Source organism: Tiliqua scincoides, chromosome 8 (assembly GCF_035046505.1).
Source record: "Tiliqua scincoides isolate rTilSci1 chromosome 8, rTilSci1.hap2, whole genome shotgun sequence".
Taxonomy (NCBI): Eukaryota; Metazoa; Chordata; class Lepidosauria; order Squamata; family Scincidae; genus Tiliqua; species Tiliqua scincoides.
The window spans coordinates 43,344,215-43,360,828 of record NC_089828.1 but is presented as its reverse complement, the minus strand read 5'-3'; positions in this window follow the sequence as shown (position 1 = coordinate 43,360,828).

The window sequence follows — 16,614 nt, the reverse complement described above, 5'->3', positions numbered from 1 at the left end:
TATACCATAGTCTTTTGAGACTGAAGGTTGCCAACCGTTAAAACAAACCAAATGATCTCTACTCACAGCGAATAACTCACACCTCCAAAACACACACCTTCCCCACCTCTGAAAATGAACAAAACCTGTCTGACTGACTGACAAAGCAAAAAGATGACTGGGAGAAAGGGATTTTCATAGAGGTTTCGCAGACGATGGAATCATAGAGTCAGAAGGAGCCTTCTAAGTTGTCTAGTCCAACCCCCTACTAGAAGCAGGAAAATCCTCTCTAGAGCATCTCCAGCAAGGACCTGTCAAGCCCCTGCTTGAAGACCTACTGCCAGGGAATTGGTTCCAATGTCAAAATGCTCTTACTGTTAGAATTTCTTCCTGATACCCAACCGGAATCTTTCCTCTCGCAGTTTAAACTTATTAAGTTTATAAAGCTTGAGCTTATTATGCTTATTGTTATACAAAATGTGGGAATAGTGGAGAGAAAGGGAAGCTTTTCACTCCTTTCATGGTACAAGGATGAATGAAATTGATCGGTAGGAGATTTGCTTCCGGGCTGAATTCAAGGTGCTGGTTTTGAATTTGGGACCAGCTTATTTACGCCTACTTCCGTATAGTCCGGTCTGTTCTCGGAGGTCATCGGAGGGGGCCCTGTTGGTTGTGCCACCTTTAAGAGAGGCGAGGGGGATGGCGGCCAGAAACAGGGCCTTCTCAGTGGTGGCTCCTGCATTATGGAATGATCTCCCCTTTGAATTGAGAACAGCCTCTTCGCTATTAACTTTCCAGTGGGGCCTGAAGACTTTTTTATTTAGGGAAGCCTTTGAGACCTTATAATGACTGCTTTTACAAATCAATGTTTCTTACTGTGCATTTTATTGCTGACTGCTGTATATTTTATATTTTTTTTATTGTTTTTATAATGTTTTTATCTGTATTTTTATTGTATTTTAATGTATTGATTGTTAGCTGCCTTGGGTGCCCTTCGGGGAGAAAGGTGGAGTATAAATCAAATAAATAAATAAAGTTCAGGACAGGACAAGTTCATTTTCAGACAACACTCAGGCTGCAATCCTATAGACACTTTCCTGGGAGTAAGCCCCACTGAACAAAATGGGACTTACTTCTGAGTAGACATGCGTAGACTTGTGCTGATATGGAGCTGCGAGGTGTGGTGATAGTCCTCAGCTTTAAAAGGAAGCGCCGACAAATTCATGGGGGATGAATCTATTAATCACTGCTAAACTTTTTGGTGAAATAGAACCTCCATGTCCAGAGGCAGTCTACCTCTGAAGATTGGTTGATAGGAAGAAATAGCAGAGGAAGGCTATTGCCTTCATTCCCTGCATGTGGGCTTCCTGGAAATATCTGACTTCCTGCTTTAGAAAGTTGGACTAGAGGAACCTTCCTGTTCTGAAATTAATACAACAACTCAGAGTAGGATGGACAATTAACCTTCACATCCAATTGTCTGAGGCAGGATCTCCCCCATTTTAGTAACAAATAACACAGCCAAATGAAACTGAGTTTTTTTCATCTCCAAAGAAGACCCACCTCACCTTAGTGTAGGCTGGGCATTTTTAAGTCAGTCAGGGATTACCCTAGGTGTGTGTGTGTATGGCGGGAGGAGAGAGAAATAATGTCTTCTGCCCTTGTTGGATCCACACTGCTGGATGTGGGAGAAGTTCATGCCTCCTTTATGTTACTTTTAACACCAGCTCAGGGTAAGAAGGGGATGGGAGGGGTCCGTGACCTGAAATGTGTACATTCAGCCTCCCCCCCCTCTCATCCCCAAGGCCCTTCTGGTGAACAAGCGCCCCCTGCAGGACTAAGCCAGAATGGCTACACAAGCAGGGGGAAAAGTGCTTTACGCAGCATCAATGTCAACTTTGTCAAGGGGCAGGCAGGCATTGCCTTGTGCCAGTAGCGTTCCTCGCCACTGTGCTACCTGGAGGCACACCTCCAGGGGTGTGTCCCCCCGGAGGTGCTGCCCTTTTAAGGCCTTCTGAAGGCTGAAAACCATCACTTCTGGTTTTTGGCTGAAAATGGAAAGTGACCATTTTTGGCTTCCAGAAGGCCTCTGTGAGGGGAGGCAGTGGGCCCAGGGGGACAGCACCAACAGGGGTGGCATGTGGGCGCCAGGGGGACAGTGGATGCTACCCAGAGACATCTGCTGCCCTGGATCATGTGACCCCCTGGACCCCCCACTAGGTACGCCACTGCCTTTTGCTGGACCCTCCCCCCGCACTCTCTTATGCAAGCTGCAGGGGTACTGAGACAGAAGCCACTAGGGACCAGTCTCCTATCTTCCTAGCCATCCAGGATGGTGAAGGGGCCACACCTCTCTCAACTTCACACAGGACTTTGCCTGAGAGTCCTGCAAAACCCTGGTGAGGACTGGAGACTTGAGGGGTGTTTCCAGGACGAGCTGACACCTGAGGCCAACGGACTGGTGGGAGACGCCCACCTCTGTCCATCTGCAGGTACTTGCCTCCACTGCTCCCACTTCTCCCTCCACTCCTTGAACTGGAAAAGGATGAGGGGCTCAGAGAAGAAGAGGAAATGTGGAGGGGAGGAGATTGCTGAACTAGAAAATCAGAATAGGCTGGCACATCATGGGGTAAGGGGGTCAGCATGGGGTAAGCAAGTCAGGAGGTCTTGGGCTGGCCCTGGGTGTTTCCAATATCTCCTCACTTTCAGATATACAGGTTGAGCAGTGGAGAGGAGGGAGACATTCAGCCAGCCAGTTGGCACTTGCCCTGTGAGTATTTGAACTCCTGAAGCAGCCTTAAACTGAATCAGACCGTTCTTCCACCTAGCCCAGTCTTGCCTTGAAAGGGGGACTGAACAGGTGATGGAGGAAAAGCCATCACAGGTTTCAAGTCATGATGGATATATCCTACCTCCTGGTTTTAGAAGTAGGCTACCTCAGAATGTCAACTGCAAGAGAGTGGCAACAGAATGCAGGTCTCTTGTCTTGTAAGCTCCCTGAGGCATCTGGTGGACCACTGTGAGATACAGGAAGCTGGACTAGATAGTTCTTTTGCTTGCTGCCTAAGGCGGCTACTTCAGTTGGCCTCATGGATGGACTGGCCTTGTTTGATTCTGTCTCAGGACAGCAGGGGGATAGATTCTCAGTTTCCGTGAGTGGGGCCTTGAACCTGAACCGTAAGTCTGGGTTTACCTACAGAATATGTTCAACAGAAGAAATAGAAGAGTTGTGTTTCTTTTTCCAGTGAGGGACTACTTGCCTAATGTTTGGAGTTAGGGAGCCCCCAGATCTTCCATGTTCCACCTTCCAGCCGTGCTACAACACATCAGTCCATGTTGTGAGGATCAGAGAATATTTCTTGAGGAAACAGGAGCAAACCTGTGAAGCAAAGAGTCGTAGATGGCTCAAGGAAGAGAGTCAAAGTGCATGCTGTTGGTTTTATGTAGCTTTTCCTTGGGCTTGGAGAGAGCAGACTGATCCACCTGGATCGTCATGGCAATTCACATCTCCTCTCTCTACTAGGGACATTTTCAGAGCGGGAGGATCTCACATCCAAACCCTTCCCCTCACCTGTGTGATTTGCAGCAGGTCTATTGCCTTGTCAGACAGGGAATCTGAAGGAAGGAAGAGAGGAATGTATCAGAGAAATGGGCTGGGGGCTGCTCCTTCTAGGAGTTTGTGTGCCTTCCTCTGCTCTGCAATTCTTTAAACAATGCAGCAGGCCTCCACTGGGTGGCGCCAGATGGATGTAGATTTTCCTGCATCTCTGCAATTCATAATGATAAAGGGAAAGATAGTGATTGATCGGGAAAAACAACAACACAACAGATACACTCCAGTCAGCAGGCTGCATTCGCCCTGCCCCCTGGAGTTGTCCTCCTCCTAACCTGGTTGCTTCCTTTGCATTATCCCTTTCCCTCCCCTCTTCCTTCCTCCAGCCTAGTTTAATAAACTAAGGCCTCGGATCCAATTGGGGTGGGTTAGGGACGGTGTTCCCTCTAAGCTTTGCTGCTACATCCCTCTAATGGAAGCCCTGTGTAGCTTGGCGATGCTACTCCAGAGCTTGGTGATGATGAACGATGATCAACGAGCTCTCCAGAGCTACCCCCGCATAGCGATGGTAGGGTCTATGCGCTTAAAGGAGGACATTAGAGGGAACACTGGTTAAGGACCACTTTATCCTTATGTGCGCTTGTCCATAGGCCTCCGATATCCTAGAACAGGGGTGCCCAAAGTTTTTGGCAGGAGGGCCACATCATCTCTCTGACACTGTATCGGGGGCCAGGGAAAAAAAGAATTAATTTACATTTCAAATTTGAATAAATTTACATAAATGAATATATTAAAGATGATCTTACATGAATGAATGAAGGTCTTGTAATAGCTCAAGGCCTATAAAAGGTCTTGCACAAAGCAAGGCTGGCCTTTCCTTTGCTGCCGTTACTGCATCACAGACGTGAAACAACAAGCAGTGGAGGAAGCCCTCATCCCACAGCTCACATGAGAGGTCAAACAGTTGCCCTCATGCTGAGAGCAGTTGCGTCAGGCCAATGTGGGCTCCAACAAATCTCCGGAGGGCCAGAGGCTCATTGGAGACTGGGGGCTCCCTGAGGGCCACATTGAGAGGCCTCGAGGGCCACAAGTGGCCCCAGGGTCGGGGTTTGGGCACCCCTGTCCTAGAACCATAGAACGTTTGAGTGAAAAGGAACCTTGGTGGTCATCTGGTCTGACCCCAGGGCCTTAGGAGCCTTAGGAGCTGCGGGGCCCACTTGGAAACATTTTTTGCAAGGCCCCAGGTTCACAGCCAAGGTCTGTCGAATCTTAGGAGTATAAATAAAATTTATTATAGACATTATATATCTATGGTAGAATGGAAAGCAATCAAAATGGGTGCTTAAAAAGTGCATGTGAGTTAATGGACCAAATGGATCTAAGTAAATTGCATATAAGACAAGATTACTAGACTAGATTACAAGACTAGATTACTAGATTCGGGGGCCCCTTAGGTGCAAGGCTCAATTGGGAGCAATTGGTCCAACTGGCTTAAAGCCTGTCCTGCCCCCTGCTCAGTGCAGGCAACCACTACAGCATCCCTGACGTCCTGCCCTGGCAAGAGTGGAAGCTGAGAGCCTTAACCGGGGGCATCACAAGTCAATCTGGCACTTGAAGCAGTGCCAAATTTCACCATGCCCCCAAGTTTCACCATGCCCACCACCCACCCACTCCTGCCAGCCCACTCCCACTCCTTAGTGCACATATGCCAGCATTCCCCACCCCCACCCCTTGCCAGCACACATTGTCCTCCTCCGCTCCTGCCTCTGCTCTAAAAATGACCAAACGGGGAGAATCCTAGGAGGGGGGATTTCTACTCCCAGCATCTTCCCCACCCAGCCAGGTTAGCAGATGCAACAGGAGAGGAAAGGCAGCAGAGGAGGCTGGGACGCTTTTCCCACACCAGTGGTAGCAAGGGAGTAGGTAAGCCTTGAAGCAGTAGCATAGCAAGTAAAGGGTGAGGGACAGTCCACCCTGGTACCAGGCCGGAAGGGGGTGTCTTGTGAGGTCCAACCAAGATGGCAGCAGCAGGAGAAAACCGCAGCAGCAGCAGCAGCCATGGTCACAGGTATGTAGAGGCCTCCTCCTCCTCCTCAAGTTTTGGCTGCTGTTGATCCTGCTGCCCCTCCCACTCCTTCCCTGAAGGTTCAAGGACAACCTCTTAAGGAATGAGAGTGGTAGCCAGATCGCAAAGCCGCCACCCTCACTCCTCTGGCAGAAACTGGAAGTGACGTCATGACATCACACAACAAATGTCACCGCCCAGGGCACCACTGCCTTTGGTGACACGACTGCCTCCAAGAATAGTGCATGAGAAGAAAACGAGGGAGTGGCCAGGCGGGTGGTGGGTGGAGGTAGTCATAGGCAGGAGTTGGGTACCTCCTGCCAGTTTGCCATCTCGCCCAGCCCACTTCTTGCAGCACATACTGGTCTCACGTTTGGGCCACAGTGGTGTAGCCAGGCTCCCTGGCAAACTGGCAGAGATGGGTCTGTGCCAGGCGTTGCTGCTTATATAGCAGAGCTGCCTCATGTCTCTCAACACTGCAGGTTTGGGACCTCCAAGATTCCAGGTTGTGGGACTGCCTTGTGAGTGGGGTTCGTAGTGAAGCACTCCAATGATGCCTTCTGCCTGAGCCGACTTGGATATTTGCAGTGGCCCAAGAAAGACTTGAACCACTGAGGCTGCCTCACCACATGCCACAGAAATTAATGGGGCAGCATCTAATGTCACTGCTGTCCAAAGCCAGTAGTCCGAGAATTCTGGGCCACAGAGTCAGCAGAACACAGGAAATGCACCTTCCACGAGATCTGTAGATAAGTCCAGGCAAGCAAATCCCTGCTCGGTTTGTGGAGGGTCACATCATTGCTCCGTTTGCAGATTTAAGGCTGCGAAGTGCAGATTGTGCAGGAAGGGTCACCTTGAGTAAATATGCCATTCAAAGCTCATCACTGTGTAGCCAAGGAACCGCGATATGGAGTCTCATCATCACGCAACATCACATGATCTTGAGCAGAGGTGGTCAAGGTAAAGTGTGAGATTAGGAACTGGTCAGGGAGAGCTTCCATTCTGGTGCTCCAATCTAAGAGCACAATCCAGACCTGTTATTGGGCCGGTGCAAGTCCCTTGCGTCAGCCCAAGAGTGCCGCAAAAGTGCCATAAAGCACTTTTGTACAACTCGGAACAGAGTTAGGCCGCTGCATGGACATGTGCCAGCCACGGATTCCAGAGAATGGGTGAGTTGCGTTGGCTGAACTCGGCTGACGCAGGGGTCTGGGGGGCGTAGGGAGGGCAGGGAGCAGGTAGGAGGGAGGTATTTTGGGGTGGAGGGAGGGCAGGTGTTGGGTATTCCCGGGGGCAGATAGTCAGGGAATGGGAGGTGTGGCCACTACCCCATTTCCAGGCGGCCTAAAGAAGTCCCGGCTGCTTGGATTTGCGCTACCTCTTGAGGTGGCGCAGATCTGAGTAACCCCATTGGGGCTGCTGTGGCTTTACTGGGGGTAAGGAGAAGCAATTCCCCTTGCCCTGGGCTGAGCCGCTTTACAGCCCCAATCCTGCCTTGGATGCACTGCAGGTTAGGATTGGGCTGTAAATGTCAGATCCCCCCCCCACTCACTGGTGATATCAAATGTTTTGGTGATACCAAACGTTGCAGCTTTGGGGGGGGGGGTGTATGCCTCAGGCAGACACTGACCATGAGCTGAGAGAGAGAGAGAGAGAGAGAGAGAGAGAGAGAGAGAGAGAGAGAGAGAGGGCAGTAAAAGAAAACTCTCTTGATTTCCTTCCCAAAACTCCTCCAATTAAAAAAATGAGTGTTGCATAAAAAAGAAACAAAAAATGAACAATGAATGTTGTGTGTGTGTTTTTTTTAAAAAGGGAATGCAAAATATATTTTTATGGAGCTGGAATTGAAGTTATGAAGGACACTTCTAACAACAAATGTAAGCATTACAGCCCTCTGTATAATTTGTATACTCCAGTATGACACTTGGGCCCAAAATCTTGCCCATCCCCAATTGTTTTCATGGCAGTGAACCTCAATGATTCTGCGTTGTTTCATCAATGCCCCTATACTGTTCATCAACAGCTCATCAGCGGTATACATCAATGAATGTAAGTGTAAAACAGAGTGGATTGTGATTCCATAATCACAACATAGATTTCTTTCATCACATTTTGTCACAGGAGCTTTCCCCAAAGCTGTTGAGTCCATCATGCAGACTTTGCAATCACAGTGAGCAGGAGGTTGAACTTGCTGAAATCTGTGATGTGGATGTGAAGTATGGATCCAGTGTAGTAAGTAATCCAGTGTGTAGATGGGCTGGGTGGCATTGCCATATTGAGCCACGGAGAAGGTGCTTTTCCTGGACCGGTTTGGCAATGGAAGAATCATAAGAACAGCCTGCTGGCCGAAGACACATCTAGTCCAGCTTACTGGATCTCACAGTGGCCTACCAGATGCCTCAGGGAGTCCACAAGTCAAGACACCTGCTTCCTGGTGCTACTCCTTTGCATCTGGCATTCTGAGATAGCCTGCTTCTAAAACCAGGAGGTTGCACGTACCCATCATGGCTTGCAATCTGTGATGGACTTTTCCTCTAGAAATCTGTCCAATCCTCCTTTAAAGGCATCTAGGCCAACAACCATCACCACATCCTCTGCAAGGAGTTCCACAGATTAATTACATGGTGATTAAAGAAATATTTTCATTTGTCTGGCCTAACTCTTCCAACACTCAACTTTAGTGGATGTCACCTGGTTCTGGTGCTGTGTGAGAGGGAAAAGAACATCCCTCTATCCACTCTATCCATCCCCTGAATAATTTTACTCTTCTCAATTATGTCCCCCGTAGGCACCTTTTCTGTAGACTGAAGAGCCCCAAATGCTGTAACCTTTCCTTATAACAGAGGTATCCCACCCAGTAATCATTTTGGTCACTCTCTCCTGCACCCTTACCTGTTCCACTATACAGTTTTTGAGATGTGGCTACCAAAACTGTTCACAATACTCTAGATATGGCTTTACCATCAATTTGTATAGTGGCCTCAGAAGTATCTCCTTCAGAGCAATCTGGTACCTACTACCCTATCCTCATCCCATGAAACTGCCAGAGCTGTTGATGAGTGCAGGAATGTTCCTTGTCTACAGCAGTTGCTGGAGTTATATGGGAATTTTGCACCCATCAGTACAATGGGTGCAATCTTGAAAGGATGTTGTCTTGAATGCACCTTGAATGGGTGCACCTTGAATGGGTGCAATCAGTACAATGGGTGCAATCTTGAATGGGTGTAGTCTTGTGAAAAAATATCCCCTTAATGTATGAAGGACTGTGTTAGCTAAGAGGAAATGCCAAGGGGCTCTGTGGTTTAAAGTTATTGCTTTCTGGATATCTTCAGCTCAGATAGTTTTGTTTGGCTGCTGTTGCTAAGGGCTGCAGTTCAGTTCAGGCTTTGTTGTAAACAGAAAAGTGCAACTGTGTTGGGGAACAGCATAGAACCTAAGCCTTAGATCCTGGTCTTTTCCCTGTTACCAAAGGTACTCTTTGGTACACCCTGTCAGATGCTAGACCATTTGATCTGCAGGGGGCTGAGCCCTTCCTTCTCATTCCCAGGTTCAGAGGTGGCAGACCTTATCCGGAGGCCCCAGGGGCTGCAGAACATCCCTGCAGCCAGAATGGAGCATGCCCCCAGCCAGGTGTTTGAGAGGTCATGTTCTGCCCCTAGTAGATTTCTGTCGTGTGTTGGACCCCTTACTCTGCCCCCCCCCAGACATGCAGGTGGCCCAGCCCTCCCTTCTGTTACCAAATGTATGCAAAAAGAGAGAGTAAAAGCTGAATACAGCCAATTTGCACATTTGCAACATGTGGAATTTGGGCCTCCTTGGGCTATGAGTGAGTTTGGTGGCCTGTGCGTCACACCCTCCAATCTAATTTCTTGCCTAGTTTCCTTCTGCATGTGATTGATGTCTATATCTCATCCTAAGCATGCAAGCCAGGGTAGCAATTGATTGTAGTGCTGTGTCCTCGTTCAACTAAGCTAGGATGAAAGTGTCAGAGTGGAGAAACCCTTGGAGACCATGTTTCTGCACTGCATTCCCAATCAGTGTTTTGTGTTCTGCATGACAGTCAGGGAAACTAAACATCTCCAAAAGGTTCAGGGCCTTGGGAGCAGCGTAGATACAATTTTCAGGTTGGTCAATCCCCAGTGTCTATCTCCTGCTCTTCTGCAGCCCTTTCTGAATCATCGAGTTCTCAACTTCCCCTTTGAGGTTTAACTTGCTCAGGGTTGACACTTATCTGTGTATGACAATATGAGTTATCTCAGCCAGCTAAATCCACAACCTCTCTACAATTAATTCTTCCTTCACATCCTAACTCTTGGAGTTTTAAAAGTGTATAGTTTACTCTCTCTCTCTCTCTTTCTCTCCTGTAAGCCTTAGACCGTAACTCAACCAACTTTTCTCAGGTTTGTTTCGGGCCTCCCAGCATCAGAGCTTTTCTTGATTTCTACTAGTTGCAATAATATTTAGGATGGATTTTCAGATTTTGTCATCTCAGTCAATTACAATAGTCATTTTATCGAATGGACAGTAGCTATTATAAAACTCAGACTAACAACAACCTTTTAAAAGTGCTTTCTGTACAAATGCAAAACACTTTACATGTATCATCTTGAGGTAATCCTTACAACAAATGTATAAGGTCAGTAGGGGCATTGGGTTAGCCTCTTAGCTTCAGCAGCAATAGGGGTGTGTGATAATATCCCCTGGATTGGCTTAGGATATGCTAGATCTTGCACTGACATTGTACTGATTGGCACGACTTTAGCAAAGGAGGAGAAGGAAAACTCTGATCCCAAACCTCCACTGCCTTGTGGCTACATCCACTTATGGAAAAGGCTTCAGGAGACAACCTCGAGGCAAAATCCGGAGCCGGAGTCCCTGAGGCAGTTCATGGCTGAACACAGTCACGTTCTGGCAACTCCTGCGACGCCGCTGGAACCAACCGTATTGGCCTCTGCCTTTCCATTGGACCATTTCAGCAACGTGGAGAGGAGGGGGTTTGCTGCATGGGTAACAGCCTATCCTCCATACCTACTTTACCCAGGCTTCGCGCACTGGAGAGGACACTCTGTTCCAGAGCCACCATTCAGGGCGTGACGCCATAGTCTTCTGAGACTGAAGGATGCCAGCAAAGGATTGCACCATTAGCCAGGTAGAAAGGAAGCAGGTAGAAAAGTAGTCACAAGCATCTTTTGGCTAACTTAAGGAAAAATTGGGATTGCCTGACCTCTTTTACATTTGTGGAATTATAGAGATAAATTCATGGAAGCCTGCAGAGGTGCAATCTATCTCCAGCTTCTGAGAACAGTCAAAGGAAGAGGGCTGTTCTGCCTGTGTTGACAGACTTTTGGCAGTCACAAAGGGCACAACAACAGCACATGGAGGCACATGCTGCCAGAGCACCAGCAGGGAGGTCACAGCCACACCACACATCGTGGAGCTTCCACCAGGACCCACCAACAAAAGTAAATCCATGGGGGAGGCAGGATGGGGTGGGGGAGGGTGAAATGGGGCAAGGGAGGGCAGGTAGCGATGGGGGAAGGTGGAATGGGATGGGGCGGTATTGGGAGGGCTGGATCCAGCAGCAATGGCATGTGCCAGATCTGATTGCATCTTTTTCAAACCTCCCCATCCCTTTCTTCTTGGATTTGCACCTGCTAAAGAGCCAGTACAGGTCCAAGCAAATTCATTGCAGAGTGGGAGGCTTATGGAGGGGTTAAGGGAAATAATTCCCCTTTCCCCTCCGAAGCCTCCCAATCCCCCCAAAGGTTTTAGGGGACCTTTTAGGTGCAACTGCATCAGCGGAGGGGAAAGACAGGACTGGGCTCTTAGTGTACCAGATTCTGGTGACAAACCTACACGGGAGGACTATTACCTTCTTGCCCTGCTTGTGGATTTCCCATTGGGGTAGCTGGTTGACCATTGATGGAAAGATGACATTGGACTACTCAGGCAGTAGGGCTTTTTTTTTTTTTCTTCCACCAACAGTACGTTGAAATGCTCCAGATTGTTGCTTGGAGGGGGTGGGGAAGCAACTCACCCACAGAACCAATTAGCCGTCAGTTTTGTTTTAATTTCTGTGGGAGGATATTTGTTTTAGAATATTGGGTGACCCCACCGTGATAGTAGTGCTGCCATAAAAAGGCCACTGAGCCCATCCATCAAATGGATTCTGTTTCTGAAATTTCCTTGGGGAGGATGGGGGCGGGAGGGGGGGCAAAATACATCTATCTCACCGTGGAAAACTGTGTTGCCTCATTTGCTCGGTGTTGATAGAGTTGCTGAAAAATTCATAACAAATTGAGCCAGAGGACTGATTCCCATGGTGGGAGCAAGAAGGAATAAATAATGCTGGGGATGACGTTCTAGACAGATGAAAGGCTTCCCTGTCTTCCAAGTCAGCCACCCTCACCCCAACCAGCACAACCGAAACTGTCACACACACGCACACAGAACTTCCACCAATCAGGTTTTTTGGGGATGAAATGTCAAGCATGGGTGACAGGTTGATATAATGCAGCCCCCCAGTCTCTTGGCTTCTCAGAGGAAACCAGAGTGACCCAGTTCAGCACCATGGCCAGCTCCAGGCTCTACAATCTGTGCTTTGGATGTTCTGTTCTCTTGCTTCTGGTGGCTTGCGAGGAATCAATGAAGAGCTGGGGTGTGGAAGACCCCACTGATGACATCCAAGAGCAAAAAGAGATGGTAAGGGGTAGGGGTAACTAAGAGTTTGGGGTGGGTATTTCTTAAGTGATAGCTCCAGAAGAGTTGCTGCACTAGGCTGTTGCAACAAGCATAACAGAGCATTGTTTGACACTAAAGATTGGAACTGGCATTGGTACCCAGATGACCCAGATGACATGGACTCGAGTTCATTCATGCTTATGCCGTGACAAATCTGTGCTCTATGAAAGCAGGTTTTGTTTCTCTGACATGCTGGCATTTGGTTTGCAGGCTGAAGCCCTGCATGAGGTCTTTGAGAAGCTGAGGAACAATCAACCCTTGTTCTCTGAGAAGAAATCAGGCTGGGTGCCCTCGGTAAGCAGAGGTGGGGAGGGTACAATATTCTTCTTCTGGGAGACAGTCTATGGTGTGTTTAAAAAATGTGATAGGAAATCAGACTCAGGGGCCTTACAGCCCAACCCTATGTATGCCTACTCAGGAATTCCTACACTGAGCTTCAGTTGGTCTTAGGGTCCAGTCCTATCCAACTTTCCAGCACTGATGCAGTCATGCCAATGTGGTGTGTGCTGCATCCTGCAGTGGTGGTGGGGGCATAGTCACAGACACCTTCTTTAAGGTTAAAGAACATTTGTTCCATTACTTCAAAGCTGCATCAGTGCTGGAAAGTTGGAGAGGATTGGGCCACTTTATCAGGAAAGAGTTCATTGAATTTCAGCCTTTGAGACTTAGTGTAACCTACAACCCATTTACTCTGGAGAAGTCATAGTAAAATAGAATTGCTGCAGTTTATGCAAAATTCAATTTGTAATTTTCAGTATGCATTCATGAAGACGCCCATGGAAGATGCTGAACTGAAAGCCTGCCTGCTGGGCAGTAGGCAGTAATGAAGGTGGGAGTCAAAATCCATTTGACAGTCAACATCTAAGTGTATACTAAATTGGGACTGTTTGATAACTTCTTCCTTCCAACCTTCCAGGGTGGTTATATTTGCAATCATTGCATTGATTTAAATGGATATTAAAGATAGCTGCATAAAATGTGTACATCTTTTTGAGATTGTGAGAACACAAGGGAAACTAAACTGTTGCTGTATGTGTTTTGTACCCCTTGCTCTCTCCTGCGATACCAGGTATTTCCAAGTAGCTGCAACTTTCCTCCACAAGCACAGGGCTTTAAAGTTTGAAAAGTAGAGATGCTCAGCATTGACAATTTTGAATTTTTCCACCTGTAGGGTTGTCCTGCAGCCTCACTGAGGATTCCTTTAAAAAAACTAAACATAGAGCAGCCTCTCCCTTCACAGGCATATGAGAGAAAGAGAGACAGAAACAATTAGCAGCCCTTATGCATGTCATCTTTCCCCCTTTACAGTGTGATGCCGGTGAACCGTGTGCAGTGCGGAAAGGAGCCCGCATTGGCAAACTCTGCAACTGCCCTCGTGGGACATGGTGCAACTTGTACATCCTTAAGTGTTTGTGACACAGCAGGAAAGAGAGGACTGAAGAAGCTCTTGGATGGAACCCATTGCTTGGCTGTGGGTGAGAGGGAACTTCTTGGTTTATCCTTTGATCTCTGTAACCCAAACCTAACAATAAAAAGCATTAAAGCCTTGCAGCATACCATATGTCATTATAGCACCATCTATATCAAGGATGTCATACTGGTTTCAAATAGAGGGTCAAAGTTAGCATTCATGGTACTTGCTGAGGGCTGGAAGTGACATCATTAAGCAGGTGACCAGAAATAAACACTTTGTTCTCACATAGAAACTCACAGCAGGGCTTACTTGTGAGTAGACCCACACAGGAGGGGGCTGAGGCTACAGCCCTCCACACCTTCCTGGGAGTAGCCCAGGGACTACATCAGGGCTTGCTCTTGAACAGACCTGTGCAGGCTCCCACTCACCCGTCCTTGCACTTGGCCTTGAGCAGGCTCCAAGGCTGCCATCCCAGGCACCCTTTCCTGGGAGTAAGCTTCATCCGCTGTAATGGGGCTTACTACTGAGTAGACACACAGGATGTCTCCTCTGCTGTGGAGGAAAAGCCTCTCCTTGCACTGAGTGGGGACCTGCAGGGGCCCGCAATGGCCGAGGAGGAGGGCGTCCTGCTGGAGAGTTGGGGAAGGGAAAAACCTTAAGCCTGCAGAGCAGGCAAAATTGAAAAGGGAAACCAATGGGGGCAGGTGGGGACAAAGGGAGAGGAGGGCAGTGAGCTCAGGGGGTGGAGGGAAGCAGCTTGCCCTCCCAGCACAGGTGGCTCCTGTTACCCCCTTTGCCACTTTCACTGGGAAGAGCCGCAGCAGACAGCTGAAACAGCCACATGCAACTCTAGAGCCGCACGTTGCCGACCCCTGCACTATACAAAACAAGTTTTACACCCCTGCTGTAGACAGTGCTGGGTATGTGAGAACACTTAGCCACATACCCTCACTCCCACCAGGAGCAAAGTAATCAATTACCTGAAATATTTGACAAGGTAAGAAGTAGCACTACATTTGACTCAGAGGAGCTGGGGCTCATCACAAAGTTGTATCAAAGTTGCTTTCATATGTCTGACTAAAGTCAATAGGGCAATCTAGTCCACTGTTGTATGACACTGCTAGTTTAAGGGGCATCTAGTCTGGGCCTCATCACTAGAGGATCACAAGATTCTTGCTGAATCAGACAGGGTGGGATGCTAGTCTAGGTGGATGCATGATCCAGATGAGACTGTAAAGCAGGGAGGATGTAATGCGCCCTACAGGTAGACCACAGCTGTGATACAAGGACATCTGCAAGAGGGATCTGAAGGCCTTAGGAGTGGACCTCAACAGGTGGGAAACCCCGGCCTCTGAGCGGCCCGCTTGGAGGCAGGCTGTGCAACATGGCCTCTCCCAGTTTGAAGAGACACTTGGCCAACAGACTGAGGCAAAGAAGGAAGGGCAGGGAGACAGACCAGGGACAGGCTACACTTGCTCCCAGTGTGGAAGCGATTGTCACTCCCGAATCGGCCTTTTCAGTCACACTGGATGCTGTTCCAGAACCACCATTCAGAGCACGATACCATAGTCTCGAGACTGAAGGTTGCCAACTACTACTATGATCCGGATGACTCTGGAAGCCCACAAGTAGGCCATAAAAGATTAACTGCTACTGAACACAGGGATTCCATTAACTGTTGCAAGCATTTGCTGTTGCTGGAGCTTTCTTGTCCATGAATTTGACTTTCAGAAGCAGTCCAAAACAAAACTTGGACCACAAAAGATCCAGGAGGGCAACCTCTCCCTGCTGTTTTAGCATTTTTGCTATCTTTAGCAGGCAGTTCTATGATCCTCTCATGTACTGCTCCCCCCATATGTCTGACCTAACACTAAACGCTTTAGCATCCATGGCAGCCATTTTCAACCACTGTGCCATGGCACACTGGTGTGCCGCAAGTGGTCCACAGGTGTGCCACAGGAATTGGGGGGAAGGTCATTAATAGGGCCAATGGGAGATGTGAGCCCCCACCAGCAGCATGGTGTGCCTTGTCAATTGTCAAGAACCTGGTGGTGTGCCTTGACCATTTTAGGGCCTTGTCAGTGTGCTATGAGATATAAAAGGTTGAAAACCACTGGTCCGTGGCATAGTAATCACTCACTGTTGCCCGTTTCTACAGCAAAAGTCAAACTTAGCAAGATTCCTCTGCCCAGAGAGAGGGTGGAAGGCAATCAAAATATTAAGGGATAAGGGCAAAAGGTGCTGCAACCTTAAAGCAGACATGTTTAAGAAGCGGCCCTTTTGATCCTCCAGGTATGTGTTTGCTTAGATCATGCAACTATGCCTAGTTCTACTGGTCCAACAGAACATAACTCGGAAAATTTGACACACTGTCAAGCAGCCACAGGAAGCCAGAATAAGTTTGAGTCTTTTATTTTCAAGCACAGGGGAAGGTTTGTCCTTCTTGGCCTCCCCAGCACCTTGTTAGGACTACAGTAGCCAGTACACCAACTGCCAGCAAAGCAGCCACTGCAGCCAAGACGATCACTGTGCTGTCCACCTGAGCAAGAACCTGGTCTGGGAGTCTTCTTCCTAAGGGGTCCCAAAGAAGATATGGGTGAATGCCCACGCCCACAGCCTGCATCCTCTGGTAGGCAAGGGGAGGTTTGGCTTCCCTCCAGGGGAGGCTTCTGAACACTGCCAAGGGCAAATGCCCACAGCCTTAGAAGCCCTGCTGGAGGCAAGGGGAGCACTGTTCACCTGCCTCAAGAGGGTGGGGAGCACAGAGGGGCTGCCCATACCTGCCAATATGGAATCCACAGATACAAGGGCCCCCCCGTTCATAAAACTAATGCATAGCAGCATATTAAAAGCCAACCAGCAGCA